At 45.4% G+C, this 24493-nt stretch overlaps 1 protein-coding gene across 1 annotated transcript in view; it reads left to right on the plus strand.

Annotated features, from left to right (window-relative positions):
* The first annotated feature begins 224 nt into the window (after window positions 1-224).
* Window positions 225-24493, plus strand: part of thra (thyroid hormone receptor alpha) — a 403335-nt gene continuing 379066 nt past the window's right edge. The window contains exon 1 of the mRNA XM_033035055.1: window positions 225-427. The gene's annotated coding sequence lies outside the window, so the exon portion shown is untranslated. The remainder of the gene's footprint in view (window positions 428-24493) is intronic.

Consider the following 24493-nt stretch of genomic DNA (forward strand, 5'->3'; position numbering starts at 1 on the left):
TTAATCACATCGTGGGGGGAAAAACGCCGTTTAAATGCTAGTATGTGTGTTTTTTTTGTTAAATAAAAGACTCATTGATTCTAGTGATGGGTGCGTGTGTGTATGCGTGAGAGAGAGGGAGAGGGGGGGGGGGGGGGGGGGGGGGAGAGCGAGAGAGAGAGTGAGAGAGAGGGGAAGGCGGAGTCTGGAACCTACTTTCGCTTTGACAGCGAGCAGAGAGGGAGAGAGAGGGTGGGAGAGAGATCGGGACAAACAGAAATCGGAGATGAGAAGAGGAGGGGGAGGGGGGGTGGGGTAGGGGGTGAGTAAAGAAATAGCTACAATCCGCGGCGTGAAATACCGAATGAAATTAACCGCCGCCTCTGGACTCTGAGACCTGCCAAGTTCAGGAGAAACGGGCGAGTCGAGGGAAGCAGAAGAAACTGCGGTAAGACCAGAAACATCAACTAAACCCCAGCTTTGATCTGAACTTGTTGCAAGGATTTAAAATGATCTTCAAATAGAATTGCTTAAATTGTCAGCTGAAATGTATCCCCCGGAGACATTGGAACTCGATGCATTTTATGAGCGTGTTTGCTACATTGTACAATTTCCTGCACGGATACTTTTTTCTCTCCCCCCCCCCCTCCCCTCCCCTGAGTTTGGAGGGTGGGTTGGGACACTGTGCCGACGACGTCTGTTTGGGATCGGTGTGTTTTCCGTGCTCTTAACTTCAATATTAATGGAATGTTTTCCAACTGCTGGGACGTTTGGCGCCGCGCTGATTTTTTTTTTAATGTAGCAAGCGCGCAACTTTGTAAACAATATATATATATATATATATATATATAGCGGCTCGCGTGTGTACATTCACGAAGGCCAATGTCACCGGAGGAACACGTGCCAAAAAGACTGGGGAAAGTCTTCGGTGAATACTAGATGTTGACACTTCGGAGGTTGCGCGCCTCTTCCCGAATTCAAAGCCAAGACGTCGCTGCAGAAATGCAGTTGGTCGTTGCGCCGCGGAACCCAGAGACAACAAGTCTGACAGAGAGACTGTTGGCAAGAAATAGCTCAGGCCAACGCATCCTCCCCAAATCAGACACAGACATCTCTGCCTTTCGCATGCTGATAGACGACGTCTTTAATTATTCGTAGCATTTGCTCTTTTATATATATGTTTTTTAAAGTGAACTCACTAATCTCCTGTGGCATTGCTCGTAGTGAGTTGGAGGAAGCACTGTGTTGCAGAGAGAGACAGTGAGAGAGAGAGAGAGAGAGACATCGTTTCATCAGATGCAGAGAGTTTTCTGTTGTTACTCTTGTTAAGGAATATGGACGTGGTAACCTTGTATAATTACTGTACCAGCATGAGAACAATCAGAAACAACTTGCACATAAGCCGATTTTTAAGGTCAATGGGAGTTCAGCAGAAAGTAATTGGGGTTTTTTTTTGTACTTAAAAATTCATGTTTGGTTCACCCCCCAGCATGCCCCGATAGATGAACCATGATTAGCCATGTGTCAAGATTGTTAAGATATATTACTTGCATGGAGCTGCATGTTGCAGAAGCATTTCACTAGTTTGAAAGGCACTTGGACAGGTACATGGATAGGAAAGATTTAGAGGGATGTGGGACAAATGGGGGCAGGTGGGCCAAGTGCAGATGGGGCATTGTAGTCGGCAGGGCATAATGTTGGTAAGTTCTAGGAGTAGAATTAGGCCATTCGGCCCATCGTGTCTACTCCGCCATTCAATTATGGATAATCTATCTTTCCCTCCCAACCCCATCCTCCGACCTTCCCCCCCATAACCCCGAACACTTTTACTAATCAAGAATCTGCAAATCTCCGCCTCAAATATATCTATTGACTTGGCCTCCACCGCTGTCTGTGGCAATTAAATTCCACCTTCTGACTAAATAAATTCCTCCTCATCTCCTTTCTCAGGCTACGTCCTCTTATTCTGAGGCTGTGCCCTCTGGTCCTAGACTCTGCCACTGGAGAAAACGCCAGTGGCAAGTTGGGCCGAAGGTCCCGTTTCTGAGGTGACTCTAAAAAAGTGGAAGAGCAGGCAACGTGATTATTGGTGGAGAACGTTGTGTCAGTTATGGCCAGCCTAAATGTAGTATGCAGTGCCGTTTTCTGAGCTTGGGAAGCCACATCCAAAATGCCCCAGAGGTCTGGGGGAGAGCCAGGGAACTCCATGCACTTTGGGAGGAAGTCACCTCTTACAGAGGTGTATAAACCAGCAAAACGTCAATTGTAATTACAACATAGAGCGCTGTGAATCTCGCTGCCAACACACTGACAATTAACTTAGCACTTTTTGAACAAACAGAACACCTCAGGGCAGCTGGCAAGAATATGAGCAAATAAAATAATGATAAGCAGTCCAAATAATATAACAAGGGTGGAATTGATTCGGAACAGTAAACAAAAGCCGAAGAAGAGCAGCGATCTGAAAATGATTCCAGAAAATGCTGGAGATACTCAACAGTTTAACATGATATGCTGAGGGTGAAATAGTAACAATCAATGTGAAGGAAGGTCTCCACCCGAAAGGTCACCCATCCATGTTTTCCAGGTGCTGCCTGACCCGCTGCATTACTCCAGGATTTTGTGCCTTTCTTTGGAAAAAAAACTGCATCTGCACTGACAATTAACTTAGCACTTTTTGAACAAACCGAACACCTCAGGGCAGCTGGCAAGAATATGAGCAAATAAAATAATTTCTTCATCTGCAGAATATGACTAGCATTGTCAATTTCGATTCCTCGAAAGTGGTGTCTTTTCTTGAAAGTGGTGTCACGGTTAGATGGGGTGGTCAAAAAGGCTTTCGGCACATTGGCCTTTATCAGTATTGAGCGCATTTCATTTCATTTCTTCATCTGCAGAATATGACTAGCATTGTCAATTTCGATTCCTCGAAAGTGGTGTCTTTTCTTGAAAGTGGTGTCACGGTTAGATGGGGTGGTCAAAAAGGCTTTCGGCACATTGGCCTTTATCAGTATTGAGAGTATTGAGTGTAGCAGTTGGGAGGTCATGTTGCGGCTATATAAGTGTTTGCTGAGGCCACATTTAGAGTATTGTGTTCAGTTTTGGGCACCATGTCAAGCTGAAAAGAGTGCAGAGAAGATTTACGAGGATGTTGCCAGGACTCGAGGGCCTGAGCTACGGGGAAAGGTTGAGCAGGCTGGGACTCTAAGCCGTGGAGCGCAGGAGGTTGAGGGGTGATCTTATAGAGGTGTACAAAATCATGAGAGGAATAGATCGGGTAGACACATGGAGCCTCTTGCCCAGAGTAGCGGAATCGAGAACTAGAGGACGTAGGTTTAAGCTGAGATTGTGATGGAAAGACATCTTGGGTGGATGAATGGCCTTAATTGAACATAGAACAGTACAGTGCAGGACCAGATCCTTTGGCCCACAAGGTCTGAACTGAACATGTTGCCAAGTTAAACTAATCTCCTCTACCTACACATTAGCAATATCCCTCCATTCCAAGTCCATATTTAAAAGCATCTTCAATGCCACTATTGCATCTGCCTCTACCACCACCCATGGCAGCTCGCTCCAAGGTTCTGGTATACTGGTATCTGTTCATCATTAGTTGTTCATAAATAAGTGAAATAACATTGTGATGTGCTATTAAAGTTGCCAGGGGTTAACGGGACGAAAAAGGTTGGGAACCCCTGATCTACCCCACCTGTGCCTCTGATAATTTGATAAACTCATGCCAACTCCCCTTAGCCTCTGGCACTTGAGACTAAACAATCCATTCAGAATGCTTACTTAAAATAATTCACAAAAGATACGGATTAAGTTCTCTATTATCGCTGGTCACATGGTCCGCCTTGTCGCTTCGATTAACAGCTTTAATCGTAATATAATAGCTAAATAGCGATAACAGAGAACTTTTAATCCGTATCTTTTCTGAATTATTTTCACAATTCACAATTATTTTCTTCGGTCTGAAGAAGGGTCTCGACCCGAAACGACACCCATTCCTTCTCTCCACAGAATTGCTGCCTGTCCCACTGAGTTACTCCAACATTTTGTGTCTTATCTTTGGTGTAAACACTCATCTGCAGTTCCTTCCTACACTTGGATTTAAGATGCATAAGTACAAAATAATTCCCACGAGGAGTGCAACATTCACGGTGCAGGAAATGTACGGTCAGTTATTTGTTTCTAGTTTGGCACAATCATTCTTGTAGCATGAATGGATGCAGCATCACCGCGCCAAAGACCCGGACTCGATCCTCATCTCAGATGCTGCCTGCGTGGAGTTTGCATGTACTGCCTGTGACTCCGCATGTTTCCTCCGGGTGCCATCCAGATCCCAAAGATGTGCGGGTTTGTAGGGTAGTTGGCCTCGGTAAATTGCCACTTGCGTATAGGGAGTGGAAGGGAAGGTGGGAATAGCGTAGAACTAGTGTGCAGGAAGGAACCAGGGGCAGATGCTGGTTTAAACCGAAGATCGGCACAAAAAGCTGGAGTAACTCAGCGGGACAGACCGTGTCTCTCTGGAGAAAAGGGCCGTGACCCTTCTTTGGACTGGATGGGTGAACGAGTGTGAATGGGTGATCGATGGTTGGCCTGGACTTGGTGGGCCTGTTTCCATGCTCTATAAGTGCAGCTTCTCAGGAAAACATTGTAAGCAGCTACAGCATAGGGACAGTGTTTTTGTAATGGGTTGCATTTGATAATCTCTGGTCAAACTGCACTTGTAATTCAGTTGGAGCAAAAAAAAAAATACAGATGCTGGAAATACAAAATAGTCAGAAAATGCAGGAAGCACACTGCAAGACAAGCAGGGTTGATGTTTCCACACTGCTCCACACTGCCTACACACTCCTGGTCAGAACATGGATTATTTTTTTCTTCTCCGATGTGAGATTTTAATTCAAATTTCTATTCATCCCAATTTGTGTAACATTTATTGTGGGAGATTCTAGATATTTTACAGATTTTATTACAGTTTAAAAAAAAAACTGATTATTGTACTTAAAGATAAACACAAAATGCTAGAGTAACTCAGCGGGACAGCCGGCATCTCTGGAGAGAACGAATGGGTGACGCACTCGGGTCGAGACCCATCTTTGTTACTTACTTGCATTTAAAATATACTCTCTGATGTACATAAAAGAAGAAAACTGAGTGCTTTTACTAATGAGATTTTCAAGAAAATAAGAAAAATGTGCTTTTTACAAATCAGTAGAAAATAATTTGAAATTGTAGATTGGACATTAACCAGTTTCATTATTGATTTAGAAGTATGTAACCTCGGTGCCGACTAATTTAATATTTTCAATACTTCAAATATTTTACACAGTGCCCTGTAATGCCTTCACATTGAAAGCAAAATTTGATTTGAAGTGATATGGGCCATAAAGACACACAATCAGTGTGGGGAGGGGGGATGGTATGGGAGGGGGGGGGGGATGGTATGGGGGGGGGGGAGATGGTATAGGGGGAGGGGATGATATGGGGGGGAGGGGATGGTATAGGGGGGTGGGGGGGGGGGGGAGGATGTGTGTTGCATTTTTGTGAGCTGGATTAACATCCAGTGCCCAGTTTTATTAACCAGCGGGTAAGTAGATCTGTCGAATTCTAGTGACTACAAGTAAGATTATCTGCTTCAATGATTCAGTGATACTTTATTGTCACGTGCACCTAAAAGTACAGTGAAATTCTTTGTCTTTGCATACAAACCGGTAAAATCATCCAGCAGAATTCACTGAGGCAGTACTCAAAGTGTCGCCACATTTCTGGTGCCGACTAAGTTTCAAAAGTTCTTACTTCAGTCTTATCTTCTCGCAGTGATGAACCAGGCCTGCCACTCAACGTGGGCCCTTCTTTGTTCTCTGCGCCGCCCCCCCCCCCCGCTTGGCCCCTCTTAGTTCTTCACCCCCCCCCCCGCTTGGCCCCTCTTAGTTCTTCGCCCCCCCCCCCGGATCTGCCCCCAGTGGGTGTAGGATAGTGTTAATGTGCAGGGATCGCTGGTCGGCGCGGACTTGGTGGGCCGAAGGGCCTGTTTCCACGCTGTATCTCTAACCTAAGCTAAACTAAAAGATAAGTAGATTCAGCTTATGTTTGCGTTGATTTATTTTAGACAGGCATTGAATTCTTTAACGTGCCACACCAGGAAGCAATAGTTAGTAAATGTTGAGCAGGAATGTTATTGAATGCGGTTCACTGTAGAAATATGTGCTTATATCTAATCATATGACTGATTTCACAGGACACATCACAGAAATCTTAAAACCATGTAGCTGGTTACTTTATGCAAACCAATAGCTGATAACTCGCTATTTTACTCACACTTCTGACTTACAGCAGGCGGTTATAATAAATATCATAATGGATGCATGTACTTGGACAGGAACACCTAGAGTTTAAGGTTTGTAAGGTTTGTATCATCCTACATACGTAGAACTGTACAGAACAGGAACTGGCTCTTTGGCCTACAATGTCTGTGATGAACACGATGCCAAGGTAAACTAATATCCACGTGCTTATCCAAAAGCCACTTAAATGCCACTATTGTATCTGCCTCCTCCGCCACCCCTGGTTGTATGTTCCAGGCATCTACCACTCACTACGTAACAAAAGTTGTCCCTTAAGGGCCTGTCTTTCGCGCGCCATTTACGCGACCTGCTAGTGTGTGGGTAGCACGTGGTTAGCGCATGGTTAGCGCGGGGACGGGCGCATGGAGTGGCGTGGAGGAGTGTGGACTTCGTCCTGCACTAAATCTTCGCGCGCCACCGGCCTGTCACGTAACTGACGGCCAAAGTGGGACAGGCCCAAGACCCTGGCGCGACGCAATGTCTCACCTCCAACAGCAGCAGAAGCAGGCAAACGATCGTCTAACTCAGCCTGGAGCTCACGGCCATTGCGGATCCGGATCCGCCCCCACTCCTATTCCCAGAGCGGGGCCAAGAAGATTGGAGACAGACACTAAATGCAAGAGTAACTCAGCGGGACCGGTAGCATCTCTGCGGAGAAGGAATGGGTGACGTTTCGGGTCAAGACCCTTCTTTCACACTGAAGAAGTCTCGACCCGAAACATCATCCATTCCTTCTCTCCAGAGATGCTGCCGGTCCCGCTGAGTTACTCCAGCATTTTGTGTCCATCTTCAAATGGCGTCACACGCTCCAGACGGATGTGCGGGCACTTAATGACGTGCGCGACTCTCGCGAGACCTTCGCGTGACCGTCACTCCCGGCCTGTCGCGTGAGTGATGGCCTAAGTGGGACAGACCCTTTACTTCTCTTTTAAACTTTCCTTCTCTGACCTTAAAGCTATGCCGTCTAGCCTTTAACATTTCCATCCTGGGAAACGGTTTTAACTGTTTATAACTCTCATAGTTTTATATACTTCTATCAGACCACCCCTCAATTTCCGTGCTCCAGAGAAAACAATCGAAGTTTGTCCAACCTCTCCTTACAGTTAGTACCTTCTAATCAAGGCAGCACTGTGGCGAACCTCTTCTGCACCCTCTCCAAAGTCTCCACGTGTAATGGGGTGACCCAAACTGCACACAATACTCCAAAGAGCTAACAAAACTTTTATAAAGCTACAACATGACTTCCTGACTCTTGCACTCGATGTCTCGTCCATTGAAGGCAAGCACACTCCTTGATTTCCACTTTGAGGGAGCTATGGGCTTGCAGCCCCAAATCCCTCCATGTCAATGTTGGTTAGGGTCTTGTCGTTAACTATACACTTTACCTTCACATTTGACCTCTCAAAGTGCAACACCTCATACTTGCTCAGATTAAACTCCATCTGCCATTTCTCTACCCGTATCTGAAACCAGTCTATATCCTGTTATATCCTTTGAATGCCTTCCTCGTCATCTGCAACACCACCAATGTCGGTGTCATCTGCAAACCTACCCGACCAACCCATCTGCATTTATGTCCAAGTTATTTATATATATCACAAAGAACAGAGATCCTTGTGGAACTCCACTGGCCAGACCTCCAGCCAGAATATTACGACTGAGAAAAAGCTGGAAGATTTTCAATTCCCCTTTGCCAACAAGTAACTGCTGTTAAAAAGTTTGCCTACATTCTCAGATAGCTCAGTCCTGATGCTGGGTCTCAACCTGAAACGTTGACTACCCCTTTGCCTCTGCAGATGCTGCCTGACTCTCTGTGACTTCCACCAGCGGTGTTTGTTTTTGCTTTAATTTCTCTACCCTATAGCTCAACTCCTTGTCTTGGTCCGTAAAGAATAGTCATTTGGGTTAGATTAAGGAAGTGTTCGAATCTATGAAGCTGAGCCTCAGTGGGAAAGGGAACAGAATGTTGCAACCACAAATCCCTTTACAAATTCAATCTGAATTTCAAAGCATCATAATAATCCTACATTCAGTCCTGATAAAGATTTTGTTTATCAGAGGTTTGATCTTAGTTTTCACTGTGTATAACATCATCTCAAGCCTTTGGTAGTTCCTGCTTGACGGCACACTCTTACATCCTTGGTATCTCTTACAGAATTATCCACTTTTTTACACAGGATACTAGTGTGGGAAAAAATTGCTTTGTCTCAGATATACCGTTGAGTTACAAGAGCTGCCAGCATAAAGCATTTGTGTAACATCTGTCTCATTTCACTGGTATCATTAATATCTCTGTTGAAAAGGAACTGCATAATGTTTCATCTTAACTTCTTTAGTCACTACAGAGGCAATCTTGAGGTTTTTGTGGTTATCTGCTTTATATGTTGTAATATGGCACTGTGGTCACAAATGTCTTAAATAATAAAACAAGGGCAGATTTTACTCATGAGAATATCTTTTTCCAACGTGTTTCTGATTGATACGTTACTTTATTATCACATGTGATATGTCACAGTGAAATTATTTTGAGTACCAGACACAAGGTATGCAAAGAGTCGCTAGGTATAGGACGCCGACAATGTTTACAAAGTGTTCATTGGAGTCCCCAATGATTCCTCTTTGTTTTCTCGGCGAGCCCCCCCCCCCCGTCTCGGGGGGGCCCCTCTTTGTTCTCGTTGACCCACCCCCCCCCCCCAAACCAGATCCCTCTTTTTCTTGGCCCCGCGTCCTCAATCGACCTCCGGCCTACTTTTTCCTTATGTTCCTTGCAACTAAGGACTAATTCTGCAGGCAGCTGCCGTCTCCTGGTACCCTGCTTGAAGCAGCAATTCTTCCTGCGGAAATAAATGAACTAAGGTGGAAACAAGCCAGATCCTCTCCTTGCTCAACATGGACAGACATGGAACTGAATTTAGTGCGGGCCATTAAGACTACTTGCATTTAAATGGACCTAATGATACAGCAAGGCAACAGGCCCTTCGGCCCACTGAGTCCATGCTGACCGACGATCTTCCATTCATAATAAATCTATATTATCCCACTTTTGCATTCACTCCCTAAGCATTTAAGGCAATTAACCCACACAACCCGCATGTTTTTGGAATGTGGGAGGAAATCAGAGCGCCCTGAGGAATCCCACAGGATCACAGAGAGAACATGTAAACTCCACACGGACAGCACCTGAGGTCAGGATCAAACCCAGGTCTCGGGCGATGTGAGGCAGCAGCTCGCCACCATTCTTGCATTAGCCGAGGAACAGTGGTATGGCCAAGAAACTGGAACAGTGGGGTATGGCCAAGAAACAAAGGGCGTCACGGTGGCGCAGCGGTAGAGTCACTGCCTTACAGCAAATGCAGCGCCGGAGACTCGGGTTCGATCCCAACTACGGGTGCTGCCTGTACGGAGTTTGTGCGTTCTCCCCGTGACCTGCATGGGTTTTCTCCGAGATCTTCGGTTTCCTCCCGCACTCCAAAGACGTACAGGTTTGTAGGTTCATTGGCTAGGTAAATGTAAAAAAATGTCCCTAGTAGTGTAGGATAGTGTTAATATGCAGGGATTGCTGGTCGGCCCGGATCCGGTGGGCCGAAGGGCCCGTTTCTGCGCTGTATCTCCAAACTAAACTAGCCTAGTAATTTGACGTCTGGAATATTGATTGAAGGATAAATATTGAACTCAACATTACAGAGGCTGGGAATTCATATCTCTTCATTAAGTCAGGAATGGAAGGCATAAAACTGCTGGGTTGTTGTAAAACCTTTCTGGTTCCGCTAATACTCTTTCTCGTGGACATTGGCCATCCTTACTTGGTCTGCCCCGTTTGTGTACTCCAGACTTGGCAATGCGGTTGACTGTCGAGTGCCCTGTGAAATCACTTGGGGCATTGATCCAGTCAGTGGCAATAAAGGGATGGATAATAATAATAATAATGGATGGGATTTATATAGCGCCTTTCTAATACTCAAGGCGCTTTACATCGCATTATTCATTCACTCCTCAGTCACACTCGGTGGTGGTAAGCTACTTCTATAGCCACAGCTGCCCTGGGGCAGACTGATGGAAGTTTGGCTGCCAATCTGCGCCTACGGCCCCTCCGACCACCACCAACCACTCACACACATTCACACACATTCACACACAGGCAAAGGTGGGTGAAGTGTTGCCCAAGGACACAACGACAGTATGCACTCCAAGCGGGATTCGAACCGGCTACCTTCCGGTTGCCAGCCGAACACTTAGCCCATTGTGCCATCTATTGTCCCGATGTTAAATCCCAAATTAAATTCAACACAATCACAGCTGGTATCGACCATCTATTCGGGTATATTTGTGGACACTTCACCACGAGGTGGACTTATAAACAGAGTCATGTCGTGCTCTTGTATTTTTCTCCATTGAAGAACATAGTGCTTGCGGACTATTCTAACCATAACTGAAAATCCACACTCACCAGGATTGACTTGGTTTAGTTAAATTGAATGCTTTAAGCTAGTAGTCACTTTGTGAGTGATATCGGGACATTTATCTCTCTGTCTACGGTACTTTATGAGTTCTTGAATTGCAAAGGCAGCTGATCTCAAAGTAGAGGCTTATTCTTGCTGTAGATAGACACAAAATGCTGGAGTAACTCAGCGGGCCAGGCAGCATCTCTGGAGAGAAGGAATGGGTGACGTTTCAGGTCGAGACCCTTCTTCAGACTCAGTCTAAATGTCTATCATTGGTTTAAACCAGCATCTGCAGTTCCTTCACACACTTTTTCTTGCTGTGTTAGTTATTAACCATATAACCATATAACAATTACAGCACGGAAACAGGCCATCTCGGCCCTACAAGTCCGTGCCGAACAACTTTTTTCCTTAGTCCCACCTGCCTGCACTCATACCATAACCCTCCATTCCCTTCTCATCCATATGCCTATCCAATTTATTTTTAAATGATACCAACGAACCTGCCGCCACCACTTCCACTGGAAGCTCATTCCACACCGCTACCACTCTCTGAGTAAAGAAGTTCCCCCTCATGTTACCCCTAAACTTCTGTCCCTTAATTCTGAAGTCATGTCCTCTTGTTTGAATCTTCCCTATTCTCAAAGGGAAAAGCTTATCCACATCAACTCTGTCTATCCCTCTCATCATTTTAAAGACCTCTATCAAGTCCCCCCTTAACCTTCTGCGCGCCAGAGAATAAAGACCTAACTTATTCAACCTATCTCTGTAACTTAGTTGTTGAAACCCAGGCAACATTCTAGTAAATCTCCTCTGTACTCTCTCTATTTTGTTGACATCCTTCCTATAATTGGGCGACCAAAATTGTACACCATACTCCAGATTTGGTCTATTCAATGCCTTGTACAATTTTAACATTACATCCCAGCTTCTATACTTCTATTCTTATCCCACAAGGACAAAATGAAAGTCTTCCTGATCGTGCTGCATTATTTAAAATCCCAACTCTTCCTCTCTTTCAAGTTCACATAACCATTTCATCTCCATTTCATCTCCTCAGTTTTCCTTCAAGTCTACAACCCAACTGATCTCAAGAAAACAAGTTAGTTTTATAAATGTGGCGAAGGGGTGGAGGGGATGGATCAGACAAGGATAATGTTTCTGAAAGGGTTTAAGAAGGAACTGCAGATGCTGGTTTACACTGAAATAGACACAGAATGAAAGGGTGCTGTTGTGAGAAGATGCTGGTGAAGTCATCTGGTTGATCGATTCTTGAGTGACGTTAGAAACAGGGAACATGAACAAACTGACATGAAACCACTGTGAAACACACAGGTCTAGGAAATACCCAAGAGGATAGTGGAAAGAGATGAATGGAGTCAAAATTACAGATAGATGCCAAACAGCAGAACCGTCCATTTCTCCAATAAACAAAGAAAGTGAGTTATCTGTGGAATTCTCTGCCACAGAAGGCAGTGGAGGCCAATTCACTGGATGTTTTCAAGAGAGAGTTAGATTTAGCTCTTAGGGCTAAAGGAATCAAGGTATATTGGGAAAAAGCAGGAACGGGGTACTGATTTTGGATGATCAGCCATGATCATACTGAATGGCGGTGCTGGCTCGAAGGGGCCGAATGGCCTACTCCTGCACCTGATTTTCTATTTTTCTCAATTTGATATTGAGTCTAAAAAGCCACCATGAGTCCAGATGGGAAATGAGGTGTTGTTCAAGGACTGTACTTATTGTCCATTACGTTTTGGCCTCGAGGAGCTGGGAAGATGCCTCTTCCTTGAACTGCCTGAAAGAGAGTTTGGCTTGAGTGGCTTTCTCAGCCACTTAGTCGTAGGCTCGGAGTGATACACAGATAACGCCTGGCAGAGACAGATCTTGAACCATTGGGGAAACAGATGGGGTTTTACAGCATTTTATCATCTCGTTCGATGATAATTGCTTTTTGCAATTTTCAGAGTTATTTAATTCAATTCTTCAAATACCTTTGTGGGATTTGAACCAAGTGTCCAGATCATAACTCCAGGTTTATTAGTCCATTACAGTCCGTAAGTGGACAAATTGCTCCTATGCAGTAAACCAAACCCCAAAAGGGATAATTATTTCTGATCTGCTCATTTCCCTGGAATATTCATCAGTTGGCCATCTGGCTCAGATGAGAAACAAAGGTAGACAAAAATGCTGGAGAAACTCAGCGGGTGAGGCAGCATCTATGGAGCGAAGGAATAGGCAACGTTTCGAGCCAAAACCTTTCTTCAGACTGATGGGGGGGGGGGGGGGGGGGGGGTCAGGAAGCAGAAAGGGAGAGGAGGAGCCAGAGGGCTGAGGGAGAGCTGAGGAGGGGAGGAGACAGCATTGACTTCTCCAATTTCCGGTAGCCCTTGCTGTTTCCTCCCCTTCTCAGATCTCCCTCAGCCCTCTGGCTCCTCCTCTTCCTTTCTTCTCCCCCCCCCCCCCCCCACCTCCCCACCATACATCAGTCTGAAGAAGGGTTTTGACCCGAAACGTTGCTTATTTCCTTCGCTCCATAGATGCTGCCTCACCCGCTGAGTTTCTCCAGCATTTTTGTCTACCTTCGATTTTCCAGCATCTGCAGTTCCTTCTTGATCACATGAGAAACAAACATCTTCCAATCATGGAACAATGGAAGGGAAAGATTTTTCATTTGGCTTGTGCTTCATTGATGTTTGACTTATGGAAATATTTTGTAAGGAAAAAAGGCTTAAGGATTTTCTGTATGAAGAGTACTCCGACACTTTGCGGCTCGTGTAAGTCTCAGAAAGTGGTTTTGGCACTTCACGAAACTGGTAAGTCCCAGTTTAAGTCTCAGTTCAGCTCTTGTTTTCAACCAAGTCATATTCTTGAATGGGTCTGTTTACACATTTCCTAGACCACAACTTAGTGTTTGCACTTCTCTTTCAACAATACTTTCACTTCCCCATTTCAATAGCCCAAAGCAAACTGATTCGAGGCATGGCATTGAATGCAATCTGTGCCAGTGCCAGGACTCAAGTAGAAACAATATCCAGCAGATCCAAAAACAAATAAAAAGCCAGGTCACATTAACAGCTTGAAAACCAAAACGCAAACATCTTAAATAGATTTGAGATTGACACAATATTCACCACAAGCTTTGCCCGTGACAGAACATAACTTTTAATTAAGCGGAAAATGCACTATTCCCTCAAGCAGATGGGGCACTAATAAGCCACCCCATCCTCTGAGGCTGCTGTTTTTTTAATGCACAGGAGAAGCCTGAATGACTTCATTCCGATAAATTAATATTCAATGTAACTAGGAAAATTTTTTTAAAGCGTTGGCTCAAATCAATTTTAATTTCTGTGAATTCAACATTTTGGTGGTAAACTGTTACCATGTGGATCAGTTTAATTTACTTTAGAGATACAGTGTCTCGCACATTAACACAAGCCCTCACACACTAAGGACAATTTACACTTCTTATACCAAGTATACAAACCCAAGCCAATTAACCTACAAACCTGTATGTCTTTAGAGTGTGGGAGGAAACCTAGGATCTCAGAGAAAACCCACGCAGACACGGGGAGAACGTACAAACTCTGCACATACTGCACCAATAGTCGGGATCGAGTCTGGGTCTCGGGCTAAGGCAGCAACTCTACCGCTGCGCCACAGTGCCGACAATTCATTTTCATGGCAATTGTACCAATGCATTGGATCGTGGGTGAAAGGACTCAGGCGAAATATTGGATTGGGATCAGGCGATCTCAAGGTTGGTAAGCACAGTGCTGGAGTAACTCGGCAGATTTGGCAGCATCGCTGGAGAAAATGGATGGGTTGGGACCCTGCTTCTGAGGGTCGGTGGACGATCAGTGGGCAAAACTGTGGGTTGAGAGGAATCACCCCGGCAAATAAACAGTTGAGTTAAAGAGGACCTCCTGGAGTCAGCTTCCTGTTTAAGGGCAACCATCTGCTCAGGAAGACCTCCTTTAAATTATCCTGTGGCAGATAACTTCATCATCGTTGAAAACGTTAGCGACGCAGTGCTGGTTTCCGACGGGAACGGTGATGGACGCACCACACATCTCTGTCCTCCAGTTCCTGCGGACTTCCGCCGCTGGAAGTACAGGATTTTGGTATCATCATTCCTTACAATGCTATGTACGACAGTGATCGCAACTTCTACTGAAGTGTGGATGGCCTTTGGCTCGCTGGAAGCTCATCCGCCCTTTGACAGGCCTTGTTTTTGGTCCTGCTGGGGGTCCACAGCCCCCTCCTCACCTGGCAAACCAGGTGGGGGAGACGGTTTATTCGCCGACCATCCGACCATGGAGCAGGTAGCACGGGATTACATGGTACCCGTGGCGGGGGGAACTCCCCCCTGACCTGACCATGCAGTTAGCTACAGAGGAATATTGCATAAAGACATCGAGTCACTGATCATGAAAACAGGCCCTTTGACCCAACTTGTCCCATGCCGACCAAAATGCCCCATCTCTGAGGAGAAGGAATGGGTGACATTTCGGGTCGAGACCCCTCTTCAGACTTACAAGCCTGTTTTTATGCTGCATCTGCAAACCAAATTAAACTACACCAAACCACTCTCAAGTCAAGTCAAGTCACATTTATTTATATAGCACATTTAAAAAACAACTCTCGTTGGCCAAAGTGCTTTACATTGGTTAGAAGAATAGTATAAACAAACAAACTACATACATATATACATACAGCCCTCGCTCAGTGGACGTCAGGAAAGGCTTGGGATATAGATAAGATTTTAGTCTTGACTTAAAGGAGTCGATGGAGGGGGCAGTTCTGATGGGAAAGGGGATGCTGTTCCACAGTCTAGGAGCTGCAACCGCAAAGGGGCGGTTGCCCCTAAGCTTATGCCTAGACCGCGGGATATTCAGCAGCCCCAAGTCGGCCGATCTGACCTACAAAAGACTCTGACTAAAGAGATTCTTCCTCATCTCCATTCTGAAGCTACGTCCTTTTATTCTAAGACTGTGCTCTCTGGTCCTGGACTCTCCCACTACTGGACACATCCTCTCCACATCCACTCGATCTAGTTTGATCAGTCAGTGTGAACCGCATTTGGTCCTGACAAGTAGAATGAAACAGGTAACACCAGAGATTGATCTGTTCAGATAGACTTAAGTATCTGTCCATCTACCATATGGATTTTTTTTGTTAAACAGAATGTTCAATCTTGCAGGAAAATGTCAGAATTCTGAACAAATACAATGAGTTTGTCTTCAGAATAGCAAGAGATGAAAGCACAAATTAACACAGTGGGGGAAGCTAAAAACTACAAACTGATGCTGTAAATCACGCAACTGATGGTCAACTCCTACCTCGACAAAAACCTGGACCCACTGCAGTTTGCGTACCGCCACAACAGATCAACGGTGGATGCGATCTCGCTGGCCCTCCACTCCGCACTGGACCACTTGGACAACAAAAACTCATATGTCAGGCTGTTATTCATTGATTACAGCTCGGCATTTAACACAATCATCCCCTCCAAACTGGTTACCAAACTCGCAGAACTGGGTCTCTGCGCATCCCTCTGCAACTGGATCCTCGACTTCCTCGTCCACAGACCACAGTCTGTTCGTATTGGTGGAAATGTGTCAGCCTCGATAACAATCAGCACGGGAGCACCTCAAGGCTGCATGCTCAGCCCCCTGCTGTACTCACTCTATACCCATGACTGCGTAGCGAACCACAGTGCGAACTCCATCATCAAGTTCGCTGACGACACCACTATTGTGGGGCGTATCACTGATGGGGATGAGTCAGAGTACAGAAGAGAGATCGAGCAACTGTCCATATGGTGCCAGCGCAATAACCTGGCCCTCAACACCAGCAAAACCAAGGAACTGATTGTGGACTTTGGAAGGAGTAGGAGGGGGACCCACAGCCCCATTTATATCAACGGGTCGATGGTTGAAAGGGTCAAGAACTTCAAATTCCTGGGCGTGCACATCTCTGAAGATCTTTCCTGGTCCGAGAACACTAACGCAATTATCAAAAAAGCTCATCAGCGCCTCTACTTCCTGAGAAGATTACGGAGAGTCGGATTGTCAAGGAAGACTCTCTCTAACTTCTACAGGTGCACAGTCGAGAGCATGCTGACCGGTTGCATCGTGGCTTGGTTCGGCAATTTGAGCGCCCTGGAGAGGAAAAGACTACAAAAAGTAGTAAACACTGCCCAGTCCATCATCGGCTCTGACCTTCCTTCCATCGAGGGGATTTATCGCAGTAGCTGCCTCAAAAAGGCTGGCAATATCATCAAAGACCCACACCATCCTGGCCACACACTCATCTCCCTGCTACCTTCAGGTAGAAGGTACAGGAGCCTGAAGACTGCAACAACCAGGTTCAGGAATAGTTACTTCCCCTCAGCCATCAGGCTATTAAACCTGGCTCGGACAAAACTCTGATTATTAACAACCACTTTCTGTTATTTGCACTTTATCAGTTTATTCATGTGTGTATATATTTATATCATGGTATATGGACACATTTATCTGTTTTGTAGTAAATGCCTACTATTTTCTGTGTGCTTAAGCAAAGCAAGAATTTCATTGTCCTATACAGGGACACATGACAATAAACTCACTTGAACTTGAACTGATGGAAGATTGCGGACCTGAATTTGCATTGGATGGTGGTGGAAACTCCCACAGAGGTGTAATTATGTCTGTAGTGGGGTCTTGACTGTTTCTGGTGCCTTCCTTTCTTTGAGTCCTTGGCATTCTGCATCAAGGATTCACAGCGATCATTTTGCTGAACACCTCCACTCAGTTTGCCTAAACTTACCTGATCTCCCGGTTGCTAAACACTTTAACTCCCCCTCCCATTCCCACACTGTTCTTTCTGTCCTGGGCCTCTTCCAGTGGGGCCCAGCGCAAATTGGAGGAACAGCACCTCATATCTCGCTTGGGCAGCTTACAACCCAGCGGTATGCAGTTTGAGTGTACGAAAGAACTGCAGATGCTGGTTTAAATCGAAGGTAGACACAAAATGCTGGAGTAACTCAGCGGATGAGGCAGCATCTCTGGAGGGAAGGAATGGGCGACATTTTGGGTCGAGACCCTTCTTCAGTCTGAATAAGGGTCACCCATTCCTTCTCTCCAGAGATGCTGCCTCACCCGCTGAGTTACTCCAGCATTTTGTATCTATCTTTGGTATGAATATTGAGTTCTCTAACTTCATGTAACCCTTGCTTTCCCTTTCTCTCCATCCCTCCCCCTTGCCAATTCTCCGACCAGTCTGACAGCCCTTCTGATTACATTGTTTCTCTGTCTGTTTTGTTGTCACCTTCTCCTGGCTAACACTGGTCTGCTCTACATTTTCTTGTTCTGCATCTCTCACACTTCCTCATCTCTGTAACTCCCTCTCCTCTGACGCTCAGTCAGAAGAAGGGTCTCGAGCCGAAACCTTACCCATTCCTTCTGTCCAGAGATGCTGCCTGTCCCGCTGAGTTACTCCAGCATTTTGTGTCTATCTTCTGACATTAATCTGTTCAGACAAGGACAAAACATTCTCAGACAGCATACTAGAAAGCAAGAAAGACAGAGGTGGGGTCCTGGGATGTGGTGGAGGCAGTTACGATAGTGACTTTTCAGAGGCTTTCAGATTGACACCATGTAAGTGCAGGGAATAGAGGATGTATAGTAGATCATGTACAGGCAGATGAGATCAGTTTCACTTGACATCATGTTCGGCACAGACATTGTTGGTCAAAGGTCGCCTTCCTGTGCTATGTTCTACGTTTTTAAAAGTGTTATATTCAAATTCACTTTTACAGTATTAAATAGCGATTGGGGCATAAACACATAATTAATGTAGAAGCTAAAATAGCATGAATAAACAAAAGTAAAAATAAAATAATTTATACTTTGAAATATCTGTGTTTGGAAAGTACAATATAGGTACGTTACGTTTAGTTTAGTTTAGTTTAGAGATACAGCGCAGAAACAGGCCCTTCGGCCCACCAAGTCCACACCGACCAGCGATCCCCGCACACTAACGCTACCCTACACACACGAGGGACAATTTACATTTATACCAAGCCAATTAACCTGCAAACCTGTATGTCTTTGGAGTGGGGGATAAACTGAAGATCTGGGAGAAAACCCACGCGGTCACGGGGAGAACGTACAAACTCCGTACAGACAGCTCCCCTGTAGTCGGGATCGAACCCAGGTCTCCGGCGCCCGCAAGCGCTGTAAGGCAGCAACTTTACCGTTGCGCCACCGTGCCGCCCCTCGTTCTGATGAAAGTCGTCAACCTGGAAGGTTAGGTTTAATTCTCTTGGTTTCTTGGTCATCCAAAATATTCCACATCTTTCAAATATCTACAAATATCTACAAACGCTGCCTGACCTACAAATCATTTCCTACAGTTCTTGATTTATTTTAAAATCAGATATTTTGCACCTGTCCACGTCAAGTCATTTCCTAAACAGTAATAATGACATCACTCAGATCATGCATCAAAGCTTAAGATTTTAGTATTTTACTCTGGGGCTAGTTCATAAGTAACTTACACTTTTAAGTGTTTTTCCTATATGGGCAGCACAGTGGCGCAGCGGTAGAGTTGCTGCCTCACAGCGCCTGAGACCCGGGTTCGATCCTGTAATTCTGTAAACTGTCCCTACTGTGTTGGATAGAACTAGTGTGAGAGTGATCACTGGTTGACGCTGACTCGGTGGGCTGAGTGTATCTCTAAACTAAACTAAACATGTTTGTGTAGGAAGCTACAAGTGATGCATCCCCTGCAGAATGTATGCCTTTGTTCCAATTGATACTTCGTGACCTGTTTCCTTTAAAAACAATTAATAATTGAGCTTTTCACTCTCTGGTAGGATTGGCAGGACGTTAGTTTTCCCCGGTGTTGCAAGTCTTGCACAAGGTGACCAGGTTACACTCTGGGTATAGTTTAGTTTAGAGCAACAGGCCCTTCGGCCCACAGAGACCGGTGATCCCCGCACACTAACACTGTGCTGTGCAATTGGGACAATTTACATGTACACCAAGCCAAATAACTTACAAACCTGTACGTCTTTGGAGTGTGGGAGGAAACCGGAGCTCTTTTAGAAAACCCACATGGTCACGGGGACAATGTACAAAGTCCGTACAGACAGCACCTGCAGTCGGTATCGAACCCAGATCTCTGGCGCTGTAAGCACTGTAAGGCAGCAACTCTGCTGCTATGCCACTGTGCTGCCCGCAATTGCATCTCTAAAATGTGCAGGAAAACCACAGAGTAAGGTGCATCCTTTTTATGTATTGATGCGTGCTCAGCTATCTTTAGTTTTGCTATGTAAGGGAATACGGGTTTAGTAAAGCATTTAAAGGGAGTGTAGAGTGAAAAGAATAGATAAGGAGCAGCAGAGATGGTGAAAATAGGCAAAGCAATATAGTCGATAATGTATAAAATCATGAGAGGAACATATCGGGTTGATGTAGTCTTGCCAAGTGTAGGTGAATCAAGGACCAGACGACATGGGTTTAAGGTGAAGGGGAAGAGATTTAATAGGAATCTGAGGTAACTTTTTCTCTAAACTAAACTAAAAGACTTCAAAGTCTCCACGAGAACAGATAAGCAGACTGTTTGGGCGAATGCATTAGTAGTTGTTGACAAAAGGAATAGAAAATTGGAAGTTTTTGCATTTCAGAAAACCAGAGCCCCCTGTGAATTCTGTGTAAATGACAACATGATTTATGGATACAAAATATTTTGTTGAGCTAATGCATATGAGGTTTCCTGGCAAATGGATTAGAATAAAGCAGGTTCCCAGTTGCCTTTATTCCACAAACCTTGTGGGAGATAGTGATCTTTACTGTTTGATATTGCACATTATGTGTACATCTATACAATAATTATAGCCTTGGGACTTCCCACAACACTTAGAGCACAGGAACATGCCCTTCATCCCACAATGTCCATGCTGAAGATAATGCCACGTTAAACTACCTCGTCTGCCTGCACGTGATCAACATCCCTCCATACCCATATATAACATGGAACAATTCTGCACTATAATAGTTTTAGTTTAGTTTAGTTTAGTTTAGAGATACAGCGATGAAACAGGCCCTTCAGCCCTCAGCACCAACCAGCGATCCCCTCACATTAATACTATCCTACACACACTAGGGACAAATTTACATTTACACAAAGCCAGTTAACCTACAAACTTGTTCGTCTTTGGAGTGTGGGAGGAAACCGAAGATCTCGGAGAAAACCCACGCAGGTCACGGGGAGAAACGTACAAACTCCGTACTGGCAAAGGGATCGCGAACTCCGTGATGGTAAGTCCTGCAGGCTCCGCCGTGGGGCTCCCGGTCGATCTCCAGCAAAGGCCGCCAACTCCTCGATGTTAGGCCGCAGTGCCAACGGAGATACGATACGGGAAAAAAATCACATCTCCTTCGAGGTAAGCGATTAGAAAAAGTTTTCCCCAACTGCCTCCCCCCCCCCCCCCCCAACATATAAAACAAGCTAAAAAACTCTAAAAACATACATTTAACACATACAATTTAAACACAAAGAAGGAAAGGACAGACAGACTGTTGGCGAGGGAGCCATTGCTGGCGCCACCCGGTGGTCTTTGAGCAGTTACATGCCAGAGATTCCCGAGAACCAGGAAATCCAAAGACGTGCAGGTTTGTTGATTTATTGGTTTGGTATAAATGTAAAATAAATTGTCCCTAGTGTGTGTTGGGTGGTGTTACTGTGCGGGGATCGCTGGCTGGTGAGGACTCGGTGGGACGAAGGGCCTGTTTCCACTCTGTATCTGTAAACTAAACTAAACCGATGGGAATGTGGTAATTCTCCAAGTAGGCTTTGAGCACATTGTTGAATCTTTTTCCAGAAACTTGCCTGGCAAATCTCTTCCTATGCTGGAGCTTCGAATAGAGTGTCTATTTCAGGAGCAGGCTGTTCGGCCTTTTAAATGGGGCGTCCTGTCCAATTTAGTGCAATTTAGTGCAACCGAGGTTTGTTGACTATGGAGAGGATAATGTACATTTGGTGAATTTGGAGGATTATATGGAGACAGCATTTGTGATATTTTTCCAACGTCTTGCGATGACTGCTGTAGATGTCACGGAAGCATGGAGGTCGGTATATCAGATCTGTTTTAGATTGTATTGTTACGTGCAATGAGGTACAAAGAAAACCATTTTGTTGCATGATATCCAGTCAAAGAAAAGACTATTCATGATTACGATCAAGCCGTACGCAGTGTACAGATAAAGTATAACGGGTGCAACATTTTGTTCATGGCTGGTGCTTCTTGTTACACCGTGGTCTGAAGTCTTGATCTCCAAATGGCCTTTTTGTCTCGGTTGATCAAAGGCGCTGCTGGTGAAAATGACAGCGACGTTTCGGATCGAGACCCTTCTTCAGATGAGATGCTGCCTGTCCCGTTGAGTTACTCCAGCTTTTTGAGTCCATCTTCGGTTTAAACCAGCTTCTGCTGTTCTTTGCTGCACACTTGTTGAGTTGAATTGAGTTCAGTTTATTGTCACATGTACCGAGTTACAGTGTTAAAGAAGGAACTGCAGATGCTGGAATGTCGAAGGTACACAAAAATGCTGGAGAAACTCAGCGGGTGCAGCAGCATCTATGGAGTGAAGGAGATAGGCAACGTTTCGGGCCGAAACCCTTCTTCAGACTGAAGAAGGGTTTTGGCCCGAAACGTTGCCTATCTCCTTCGCTCCATAGATGCTGCTGCACCCGCTGAGTTTCTCCAGCATTTTTGTGTACCTACCGAGTTACAGTGTTTTGCGTGCTAACCAGTCAGCGGAAAGACAATACATGATTGTAATCGAGGGGCTCCAATGAGGTAGATAGTAATTCAGGACTGCTCTCTTGTTGTTGGTGGGATGGTTCTGTCACATGATAACAGCTGGGACGAATCTGTCCCTGAATCTGTGTGTTTTCACACTTCTATACCTCTTGCCTGATGGGATAGGGGAGAAGAGGGAGTGGCCAGGGTGTGACTCGTCCTTGATTATGCTGCTGGCCTTGCAGAGGCAGCGTGAGGGGACATTGGATGGGAGGTTGGTTTGTGTGATGGGCTGGGGTGTCCAATTTTCCCGAAGTTTGTCGTAGCTAGTCAAAGCTGGTCTTCTACATAGTCGAAGGAGATCTTCAACATGACATTTTTTTCAAACTCTACTAAATTCTTCTAAACTCGCCAATTAGGTCGCCCAAGTGAGACAGCCCCTTTAGGTTCGATCTCGACCACGGATGCTGTCTGTGCAGAATTTGGACGTCTCCCTGGGACCATGTGGGTTTTCGCCGGGTGCTGTGGTTTCCTCCCACATTCCAGGTTTTCACATTCCTGGTGTGTAGGATTCGAAAGTGGGATAACGTAGAACTAGTGTCCGGGTGACCAATGGCCAGTGCAGACTCGGTGGGCCGAAGGCACTGTTTCCACGCCGTATCTCCACGCCAAACCCAACCATATCCTATAAAAACAAAGGTACACAAAATTGCTGGGGAAACTCAGCGGGTGCAGCAGCATCTATGGAGCGAAGGAAATAGGCGACGTTTCGGGCCGAAACCCTTCTTCAGACTGATGGGGGGTGGGGGGGAGAAAGAAGGAAAAGGGGAGGAGGGGGAGGAGCCCGAGGGCGGGCGGATGGGAGGGTGGGAGGAGACAGCTAGAGGGTTAAGGAAGGGGAGGAGACAGCAGGGGCTAGCAAAATTGGGAGAATTCAATGTTAATGCCATAAGGACGCAAGGTCCCCAGACGGAATATGAGGTGCTGTTCCTCCAATTTCCGCTGTTGCTCATTCTGGCAATGGAGGAGACCCAGGACAGAGAGGTCGGATTGGGAATGGGAGGGGGAGTTGAAGTGCTGAGCCACCGGGAGTTCAGGTAGGTTTTTGCGGACTGAGCGGAGGTGTTCGGCGAAACGATCGCCCAACCTACGCTTGGTCTCCCCGATGTAAATCAGCTGACATCTAGAGCAGCGGATGCAGTAGATGAGGTTGGAGGAGATACAGGTGAACCTTTGTCGCACCTGGAACGACTGCTTGGGTCCTTGAATGGAGTCGAGGGGGGAGGTGAAGGGACAGGTGTTGCATTTCTTGCGGTTGCAACGGAAAAACAAATACTTTTTCTGCAGATTTACTGACTGGTACAGTTTTTGTATTTACAATCATGTTTTGAAGAACAGGAGAGTTATCCTGAGGATCCTGATCAATAATATTTTTCTTATTCAACAGCACTAAACTATCTGGTGATCACTACATTAGGGGAATATGCTGTGGAATATTCATCCCGCATTTTCCACATTGTAACAGTGATTATACGCAACAAATATTCCGTTAGCTCTAACGTACTTGTTAATGTTGTGTGAAGTCAGTTAATAAATCACGTCTGTCTTTTCTTTAATGTTCACTGACTGTTTATCTGTCAGACACGACAGGCATAGATGGATGAGCAACGACTAACAAACCGTGATAAGACAATCAGGCTCAAAGCCTCGACTACAAAGTGGTAACTTCCCGTTTTGGGAAAATTGCAGAATGATGATGTACTGCTTGAAAACCAAGGGATGGGAGGTGAATAATTTGAAGGGGTCAAACCCGTGAGCAGCATCATAAATAAATAATTATCTGCATTGGAAAACGTGCGTTTCTTGTCCCTTTCAGAGGGTCATAAAGCACTTAACAACCAATAAAGTACTTCTGAAGTGATGTAATA

Source organism: Amblyraja radiata, chromosome 16 (assembly GCF_010909765.2).
Source record: "Amblyraja radiata isolate CabotCenter1 chromosome 16, sAmbRad1.1.pri, whole genome shotgun sequence".
NCBI lineage: Eukaryota > Metazoa > Chordata > Chondrichthyes > Rajiformes > Rajidae > Amblyraja > Amblyraja radiata.